Source organism: Dipodomys merriami, unplaced genomic scaffold (genome assembly GCF_024711535.1).
Source record: "Dipodomys merriami isolate MVZ:Mamm:240054 unplaced genomic scaffold, mDipMer1.0.p SCAF_1152, whole genome shotgun sequence".
Classification (NCBI taxonomy): domain Eukaryota; kingdom Metazoa; phylum Chordata; class Mammalia; order Rodentia; family Heteromyidae; genus Dipodomys; species Dipodomys merriami.
The window spans coordinates 86,024-96,250 of NW_027202441.1; the positions used below are offsets into that span (position 1 = coordinate 86,024).

The 10,227-nt window shown below is 40.9% G+C and overlaps 1 pseudogene; it reads left to right on the forward strand.

Moving 5' to 3' along the window:
* Positions 1-4,082: 4,082 nt before the first annotated feature.
* LOC138822789 (insulin-like growth factor-binding protein 3 pseudogene) lies at positions 4,083-5,017 on the forward strand (annotated as a pseudogene).
* The last annotated feature ends 5,210 nt before the right edge of the window (positions 5,018-10,227 follow it).

The following is a 10,227-nucleotide window of genomic DNA, read 5'->3' on the forward strand; positions in this document are numbered from 1 at the left end:
TTATTTTTCTGACGTTATTAAAATGTCAGTGTTTATGTTATGTTATACAATTCATGAATCTTAAATGTGTTTTTTTTTCAACCAACAATATAAAGCACCATGCACATGTGTTTTGTGTGTGGGAAAACACAGAGTGACAGGGGGGCTGAACAAGAGAGCCTACTGGACATAAAGGGAACGGTTAAATGCACAGGGAGTTGCGAGGAAGCCAGGCCATGCCTTCATGGGGTGATAAGGTGGCTACAAAAGCTCTAGGACATACCAGATCAGATGACTTAGAAAGCTGTTCTGTCAATTGGGACAAACGCTACAATACTTATAGTGGTATGTGGGACTTTCTTCCAACAGTGAGTTCAAATCTGTATATATATTCACTGTGCTTTGGGAAATATTGAAGAAAAATTTAGCTCCATTAACATAAAAATTCTACTTAGGGCTGAATACATTTGACAAAATACATAGGAAATATCGACACTGGAAATTATAAGCCATCATCAATAGAAGAAAGAAGGCTTATATAGATGGACAAACACAAAATCAGGAAGCAATTAAATCAGTTATATGGAAATACATGTTATATTCATTACATTTTATATAGTATAATATATGATATATAAGATCGAATATGATTTTTCATACTACAAGGGCTTTTAACATTTTTAATCTTAAGTATTTTTTTCACATAATATTAGTGTAAAACATTATTGGGGAACGTGGTAATAAAACTTTGATTATAATTATATGAATATATATTTTTGTGTTTCTAGATATAACATTGATTATAAATAGATGAATAAATGTAAACATATATTTGTATATCTGCCTATGAGGTGAATATAATGAAACAGGCTACACAATGTATAAAAAGGCAGTTATGAGTTATTATATGAGACTCAGGCCTGTAATCCTAGTTATGTGGGAAGCTGGGTTCTGAGTTTTAGTTTCTCTTACCCCCATGCCATTAGATTTTCAGAGGAGACCTGGTCCCTCGAGTGTAGCCAAGCAACACATATGTAGTAGGATCACACTCAGTGACCCCAGAGGAAAGTCAGTAGAAATCAGGACAAGCTTATTATGTTAGGACAGTCTACTCAGTTCCTGTGCCAAGATGGGCATCTGTAGAACATCAGATGGAAAGTTGGCATTCCCTCCCAAAATGTTTTTCACTATCCTGAATTAAACTTTATTTCCCTTCCCAACCTGCAAACAAATAGAATTATGCCAAGGGCTAAAGAGAGATGGACAAAGACTTACAAATACATAAAATTATATACTTTTTTTGGGGGGGGGGTTCCGGTTGTCAGCTTGAACTATGGGCCTGGGCGCTATCTCTCAGCTCTTCAGCTCAAGGCTAGTGCTCTACCACTTGAGCCACAGCGCCACTTCTGGCTTATTTTCTTTTTGCTTATGTGGTGCTGAGGAATCGAACCCAGGGCCTCATGCATGCAAGGCAAGCACTCTACCACTGAGCCACCTTCCCAGCCCCCAAATTATATACTTTGTTTCAGTAATTCAATGACAAATCATCAAAGGCATATCTTGAATTTTTCTTTTTTTTTAATGGAAATGGGAATATACACTGAGTGCATCAGGGAGTAGGTGATAGTTTGGATGCTGAGTTGTGGAATACACTCCTGGGCATGGGTGTCACTTGCCTCTGAGAACTTGTGTGAGGATGCGTCTCCACACACAGCTTCACAAAACAATGCCCATAACTTGTATGATGTCATAGCCATCTTTCCATAGCAGCAAATAGGTGTCAGGCACTGATCCTTCTCTGAGGTGGACTAAGCAACACAGAAAGGCACAAAGAACTAGAGGAAATGACCGCTAGACACCAGACACCAGCTTCAAGAGCTGTCCTGACCAGAAGCTAGGATAAATTGAGCTGGAGAAGGCTGATCCCCAGACAAGGCTCCTGAGCACTAAGGACCAGGCACTATTATAGGTGTTGGAGAAACAATTGAATGTGGTTCTCTCCTCATAAATTTCATGCTCAAAAGAAAACCAGAAATCATAATGATAATTTCTATAAATCAGAGATATGACATTGGTAGTTTGGTGGCAACAACTTCAAAGTGGGTATGTGAGGACATATCCCTGAGGAGGAGATAGTTAATCTGACAGCCATCATCCGTGCAACTAACTAGAAGCAGATACTCCAGGCAGTAGGAACAGCAAGTACATCCCTCAGTGATGGGAAAGGACATAACTTGCTTCAGAAAAGGAAAACATCACTGATGTGCTTGCTTGTGAAGTAAGAAAAAAAGGCACAACAAAGAAAAAAAGTCAGACATGAAGATCGGAATAAATTATATAGATACTGGATGCTGCTGGTTACAAGAAAAAAAAATCTGTTATTCTAAATCTGACATGACCCACTGGAACCAAAGTGCTCAAATAGTAGCTAGACACATCTGATTCACCTAGAGAATACATTTAACATGTGATTCTAGCCAGGCTCTGGTGGCTCACAACTGGAATGCAAGCTACTCGGGAGGCTGATATCTGAGGATCAGGTTTGAAGCAAGCCCAAAGAGGAAATTTGGAAAGACTAATCTCCAATTAACCACCAAAATTATGGACATGAAGCTGTGGTTCAACTGCTAGAGCACTAGCCTTGAGAAAAAATTAAGGGACAAAACCCAGGCTTTAGGTCCAAATCCCTGGACTTCAGAAATCAAAGAAGTCAACAAATAAAATTTGGTGCTCAGTCGATCATCACTTAGCATTCTACTTCAATGTATTTGGTATGAGCCTAGGAAGTTACATCCTTAGCAAATGCTCTCCCCTCATATTCTGCTTCATTACCAGTATTCAAATCCCTGGTATTACCAAAGTCTCCTCCCAGTTAGCATAGCAGTCTACCACTGGGAATTAATAGATATATTTTTATTAATCATAATCTATCCAGACACATCAAATGAGTAATAGCCACATTGCATTATTCTGAATGTTTTTGCTCCCCCTTTGAGTTAATAAGCCTTACCATTAAAAACTATAGAATACTTATTAAATTAAATCAACAGTCATCATTCTCCCACCCAATCTTATAACCTAAGTTATGTGGGGTTTTTTTGTTTCTTTGATGTTGGTGCCCTGTATCTTGTCTATACATTTCTCTAGCTTTGGGAGGTGAAGGGAAAAAAACCAAATGCTTAACTAGGGATACAGTTTGACCCATTTTAACAATGAGATCAAGACACTATGTTCAAAAACGAACTGTACAATTTAGGCAGGGAGTGTGAGGGGGGATGGAGAGGAGTAGTTGTGGAGGTGGAAGGGTAGGGATGGTAGGGAAAAAACAAAGGAGAAGGTAACAATGCTTGAGAGGAAATGAACTCATTACCTACCTTATGTAAATGTAACCCCTTTGTACATTATTTTTACAATAAAAAACATATTAAAAAAGATGAAAAGAACCAGAAATAAAACTACATACTTACAATCATCTGATATTCGGCAAAAGAGCGAAAGATGTAATGTGAAAAAAAAAAAAAAAAACATAGCCTTGCCGGATGCCCTTGGCTCATGCCTTTAATCCTAGCTACTCAGAGGCTGAGATCTGAGGATGGTTGTTGAAAGCCAGCAGGGCCAGGGAAGTCAGTGAGACTCTTAGCTCCAATAAACCACAAGAAAATGGGAAGTGGAACTGTGGTTTAAGAACTAGCCTGAAGATGAAATGCTGAGGCCCAGAGTTCAAGCCCCACGACCGACACACACACACACACACACTGACACACACATACACACACACACACACACACACACACACACACACACCACACTTACACACGCATCATAGCTTCTTCAACTATTGGTGTTGGGAAAACTGGACATCCATAGGCAGAAAACTAGAAGTGGATCTCTGCTTCCACTAACATCAAGTCAAAATGGATTAACTACATTAAAATCAGCCAAACTACTATAAGACAGAATAAGGGTGACATTAGAACTTATAGGTACTGAGATGCGAGCTGGGCAGCTGCACGCCTAGCAGTTGCACTCCAGATCCCGCAATCTCGCACTGCGTGCCTCGACCTGATAACCGCTTACTCCAGTTGGCCCCTGCAACAGGCTCCATGCATTGGGCGCACCCCGCGCTCTGGGCAGCTCTGCTCACCGCACTGGCCCTGCTCCATGGGCCGCCTGTGAAATGGCCCCTTAGTGCGCTGAGAGCCCTGTGATGCGAACTCCCTGGCCCAGTGCATGCCTCCGCCTGCCACACCCACGTGTGCAGAGCTGGTGCGCGAGCCAGGCTGTGGCTGCTGCTTGAACTGAGCGCTGCGCGAGGGCCAGCTATGTCATGTCTACTCCGAATGCTGCAACTTGGGGCTCAGCTGCCAGCTGCCACGGGCCGAGCCACGCCTCCTGCAGGCGCTGCTGGACGGCCGGGGGTTCTGCGCCAATGCCAGCGTCCCCTGGCCGCCTGAGCACCAACCTGCTGCCGGTGCCCTCTGCCTCAGGAAATGCTAGTGAGTCGGAGGAGGACCGAGGCACGGGGAGCATGGAGAGCCATGCCCCGCCCAGCACACATAGGGTGTCTGACTCCAAGTATCATTCCATTCATTCATATCTAGACACCATCAAGAAAGGTCACGTGAAGGACAGCCAGCGCTACAAAGTCGACTATGAGTCCCAGAGCACGGACACCCAGAACTTCTCCTCAGAGTCCAAACGGGAGACAGAATATGGTCCCTGCCTTAGAGAGATGGAAGATACCCTGAATCACCTGAAGTTCCTCAATGTGCTGAGTCCTAGGGGTGTGCACATCCCCAACTGCGACAAGAAAGGACTTTATAAGAAGAAGCATTGTTGCCCCTCCAAAGGCAGAAAGCGGGGCTTCTGCTGGTGCGTGGACAAGTATGGTCAGCCCCTCCCAGGCTGGGACAGCAAGGGCATGCACGACATGCACTGCTTCGGCATGCAGAGCCAGTAAACCCCACTGCATCAGTTAAATTGGAGCTCCAATACGCTTTACTTTGCACAAAACACTGCCACGGACAGAAAAACACCTGGCTACAGCTTCAACTTATATTTCTTTTTGTGATGAACTGGTTTTTTGTGTGTGTTTTTTTTTAAAGAAAACCAAAGTTTAGACAGATTTTTGAAATGTCTATTGTTCCTTTAAATGGTAAACTTGAGCATCTTTTCAGTTTTCAATAGTCAGAAAAGAAAATTAATTTCTCTGTTTCTTTCTGTAAAAATAACTGATACTCCTGCCCAAAGCAGCGGACTTGATCCCCTTCTAGAATCCTCTCCACATCTGCCCACTGGAACACCTGACCTTCTGCCCCCCTCACTTCAGTGGCTATTGTAGAAGACACCTCCTCGTTGCCCTCCACCCTGCTCAGGCCTCATGGAGAACAGGAAAGTCAGAAACTCCAGTCACCTGGCCATCTCTACCATACACGAGACCCCTGGCCATCCTGGTCCTAACTTTGATTCCAAGGCTTGGAACCCTGGACGACAAAGCTTCTTCATTTTCTGCAAGTGACCTGATCTGCTTGGAAAATACTAGAGAGATTGAGGTGGAATCTTAACTGACCAAGAAAGTTCTATAAAACTGACCAAAAAGTTCTAGCACATTCTGGGAAACTTGTAAATGCAGATCTTTCTGACCTCCCTCCATCAGGCAGCTTTTCAAGGATGGAGCCCAGTGGAAGGCCGAGGGTTGCCTTGGCTGTGGTCCAGCAAGGCATGGGGAAGGCTGGGAATGTACCCACACCTCACAGGCCTCACCAGTGATGGAGTAATCACTCTGGAGACAACAATAACAACAAAATGTTTTCTAAATTAACTCATAGTTTGGGATTGAGGATACTAAGCTATTTAAAGGCAAAAGTTTATTTTCACCCCTCATCTTTATTCTTGATCTAACAAAACAATGGTGTTTAATGTTATCTAAACAGGAAAGATGAACAGCTTGTTGAGAGAGCCTCATAGGGACACTGGGAACACATAGAGAATAACTTGTGTTCGTTGAACTTGGAGTCCAACTTATACTTTATAATTCACACATATATGCAGAGAGAGAGATATGTTCTCAATGGTTAACATTGTATACAGCATAGCCCCATTATAACAAGATCCATACTAGATAATCCTAGATAGTGTTATAGATACTAGAAGGTGTAACTATGGCCGTGACACGGAGAGGACACTCAGTCCAGGCTGGGCTTTTCTATCCCCAAGGCCAAACCCATGGCAGTGTTTGGGGTGTGGCGATTGTCCTGCCCTACACTGCTCTCATTAAGAACAAAAACAGGTCTCAAGACAGTCTGCCTACCTATTACAAGCTTTCCTTTATTTTTTAAATTTTTTTTGGTGGGGAAAGTATTTTTGAAAAGTTTTGTCTTGCGATGTATTTATAAAAGCAAATAATGTTTTTACCATTAATACAATAATTTAAAAAAAAGAACTTATAGGTACTGGCAGGAACTTCCTGAATAGAATCCCAGGGGCACAACAGATAGGAAAGAGATACAACAAATGGGACTACATCAAAGGAAAAAACCTACACAGGCTAGGGAAATAGGCAGTAAACTAAAAAGACAGCCAACAAATTGGGAAAGATTTTTACCTGCAATACATCAGACAAAGGGCTAATTTTCAATGTATACATGGATCTCAGGAAACTACCCCTCCCAAAACTAATAAACCAACCACCAAATGGGCAGAGGATCTAAGGAGAGACTTCTCAGAAGAAGAGGGAAAAATGGCAAAGAAACATATCAGAAAAGGTTCATCATCCCTGGCCATGAAGAAAATATAAATCAAAGTAATCCTGAGATACCATCTTACCCAAATATCTTGAATTCAGGCAACAAATGTTGGTGGGGAAGTGGAGAAACTGGAAAATGGCAAGGACATTTGCACAACCATGTTCCTTGCTGCTCAATTCACAGTGACAAGAAATGTACACAACGCAGATGCCCCACAATAAATGAATGGAACCAATAATTATGCTATCTATATACAATGAAATTTTACAGAGCCATTAGAAAGGATTAAATAATGTCATTTGCAGGGAAATGGATGACACTAGAATAAATCATGTTAAGAAAGTTAAGCCAACATCAAATTGACAAATGGTACATGTTCCCCTGATATGTGGAAGAAAGGTTTAAAACACAATGGGATTTGACATACTGTGCAGGACTCTAGGCATCATATACAGTAAGAACAGAAGAGGAAGCCTTTGGAGAAAATAACCAAGTTGTAATACCCAAGCACCATTTCTATATAATACTATATATATATATATATATATATATATATATATATATATATATATATATATATATATATATATATACTGAATTGAATTGCAATGATAAGGAAACAAAGGATCTTTTCTTAACTTGTCTTTTCATTTTCTGATGAGTCTGTATTCTTCACCTAATATACACGGAAGATGGGGGAAGGGCACAGAATTAGTGGGAACTGGGTGGAAAATTGCAGCAGCAGAGCCCTCTGGCTGTACTGGACATTGATGAAAGTGAACCATGCAAATCGAGGGTCAAGATGGGAGGGAGGGTATGGAAGAGAATGGGGGAACAGATAAGATTATGTAAAAGGAAGGAAATGTACTAATTACCTGACATACAGAAAGGTAACCCTGCTCTATATCACAGCTAAAACAATTTTTTTTAAAGAAGAGAGTTCCCAAATGAGAACATATGAGAATAGGAAAATACAGAGCAGATAATTCATTTTTATGTCCTTGGTACCTGACAGTTTCAATCAGTAGCTATTGTCCTACCCACTGAGTCATACCTCTAAACCCAAATGTCCTTACAATATTCAAATTTTTCATTCATTTCTTCATATTTTCTATTTACTTTTTGTGGTGTGTTTGTGTTTGTGTTTGTGTGTGTGTGTGTGTGTGTGTGTGTGTGTGTGTGTGTGTGTGTGAGTGTGTGTGTATAAGAAATGGAGTTTGATCGCAGGATCTAGGTGCTATCCCTGAGTTTCTTTTTTGCTCAAGAGTACACTCTACCACTTGAGCCAAAGCTTCACATCTGGTTTTCTTGAACAGTTTATGGGAGATAATGGATTCATAGAGACATTTTTGCACCTCTAGATTCAAATCATCATCTTCAGATCTTAACCTCTGCAGTAGGTAGTATTATAGGCATGAGTCAAGGCTTATGGCTTATGAATTGTTGTCCCTTTTTAAAAAAGCTGGTGCCAGTGGCTCATGCCTGTAATCGTAGCACCACAGGAGGCTGAGATCTGATAACTGAGGTTTAAAGACAACCTGGGTAAGAAAGTCTGTGAGAGTATTATCTCATAAACTGGTTAGCAAGAAACCAGAAGGGGCACTGGCTCAAAATGGTAGAGTGATAGCCTTGAGCACAAAAGAACAGGGACTGCCGCCAGGCCCTGAGTTCAAGCCACACATATAAAAAATGTAAAAAAAAATTGCAATCACTTGTAATCTCAACATCCTCAATTGGTGGTTCATTTAAAATTAATTTGCATCTCACTTTGTACGTACTTGAGAGGGAACTAAACATTTTTCAAAAAATGAGCAGCTGGGTTCAGTTGGCTCATGCCTGTAATCCTACCTTTTCAAGAGGCTGAGAAATGAATATGGTGGCTTAAAGACAGCCTGGGCAGAGAAGTTCCCATGAGACTGGTATTTCCAATTATCCACTACAAAACAAGAAATGGCACTGTGGTTTAAACTGGTATGGTAGAGCAAAAGAATTCTGGGACAATACTCATGGCCTGTGTTCAAGTCCCATGTCTGAAGGAAAAATAGAAATCAAGGCTGGGAATTTGGCTCAGTGCTAGAGTGCTTGCCTTGCATGTTGAAACTTTGGGTTCAATTCCTCAATACCACATAAGCAGAAAAAGCCAGAAGTGACATTGTTGCTCAAGTGGTAGAGTGCTAGCCTTAAGGTAAAGAGCTAAGGGACAGTGCCCAGGCCAGGGTCCAAGATCCATGGTGGATAAAAAACAAACAAACAAAGATAGTTCAAACATTTAAATGATGTGCGCGATAGACTATACACTAAAGATGAAAGATTAAATTAATGAATTAATAATTAAAATGATCAACATTATTTCGATTTTGTAAGTGGTGAATATAGCAGAAAAAGTGATAAGAAATAATGATTCATTTCTAACCACTCATATTGTTTTAAACTCATTTACTACTTTAAAACTAAAGGGGCACATTAGTATCATTTTACAGAAAAACAAAAGTTGTACATGTATTTCAGCCTGAATTCCACATTTTATAATTTTCCTTTTAGTAAACAATCAGTATCTTTTCATATAAAATACCTGTAATCCCTTTATTTAGTACTTATCATTCCAGTATTTGATTATATCATAATTCCTCCCTTACTTCTTTTCTTCATATCCTTTCTTCCTTTCTATACTAGCAGTTAAATTAAGGGCTTCATGCACTTAAAGGTAGGTCCTCTAAAAGGTGAGGCACATGCCGGCTGTTTTTGCTTTAGACACTTTTGTTTTTGTTGGTCATGTGCCTTGAACTCTGGGCCTGGAGACTGTCCTTGCAATTTTCAGCTCAAGGCAAGTGCTCTACTGTTTGAGCCTCAGTGTCACTTCTGATTTTCTGGTGGTTTAATGGAAATAAGAGTCTCACAGACTTTCCTGCCAAGACTGGCTTTGAACTGTGATCTTCAGATCTCAGCCTCCTGAGTAGCTAAGATTACAGGCATGAGGCACTTGCACCCAGCTCTGATTTAGCCTTATTTTTTTTTGGGGGGGGGGCTGAACTCTGGGCCTGGCCACTGTCCCTCAGCTCTTCAGCTCAAGGCTAGCACTCTACCACTTGAGCCACAGTTACACTTCCGGCTTTTTTTTTATTCTGCTTATGTAGTGCTGAGGAATCGAACACAGGGCCTCATGCATGCAAGGCAAGAGCTCTAACACTGAACCACCTTCCCAGCCCTACTTTATCCATTTTTATGGCAGGGTTTTCTCTTTATGACCAGGCCAGCATGGTCCACAATCCTTCTTTTTACCTTTTCTGAGTAGAGGAAATATAAAGCACAAAGCATTGGGTTCAGATATTGATTGAGATCCAAAATTTTGAATGTTTCCCTGGGCTAGGGTCAAATCATAATCCTCTCTGTATCAGTCAAGACCCAGCAGCTAGCATTTCAAGTATGAGCTCCCATGCATGGCTCAAATTTCTGACAACTAAAACATATGAACAAAGTTTTAATAATTTTACATGTTGAATTT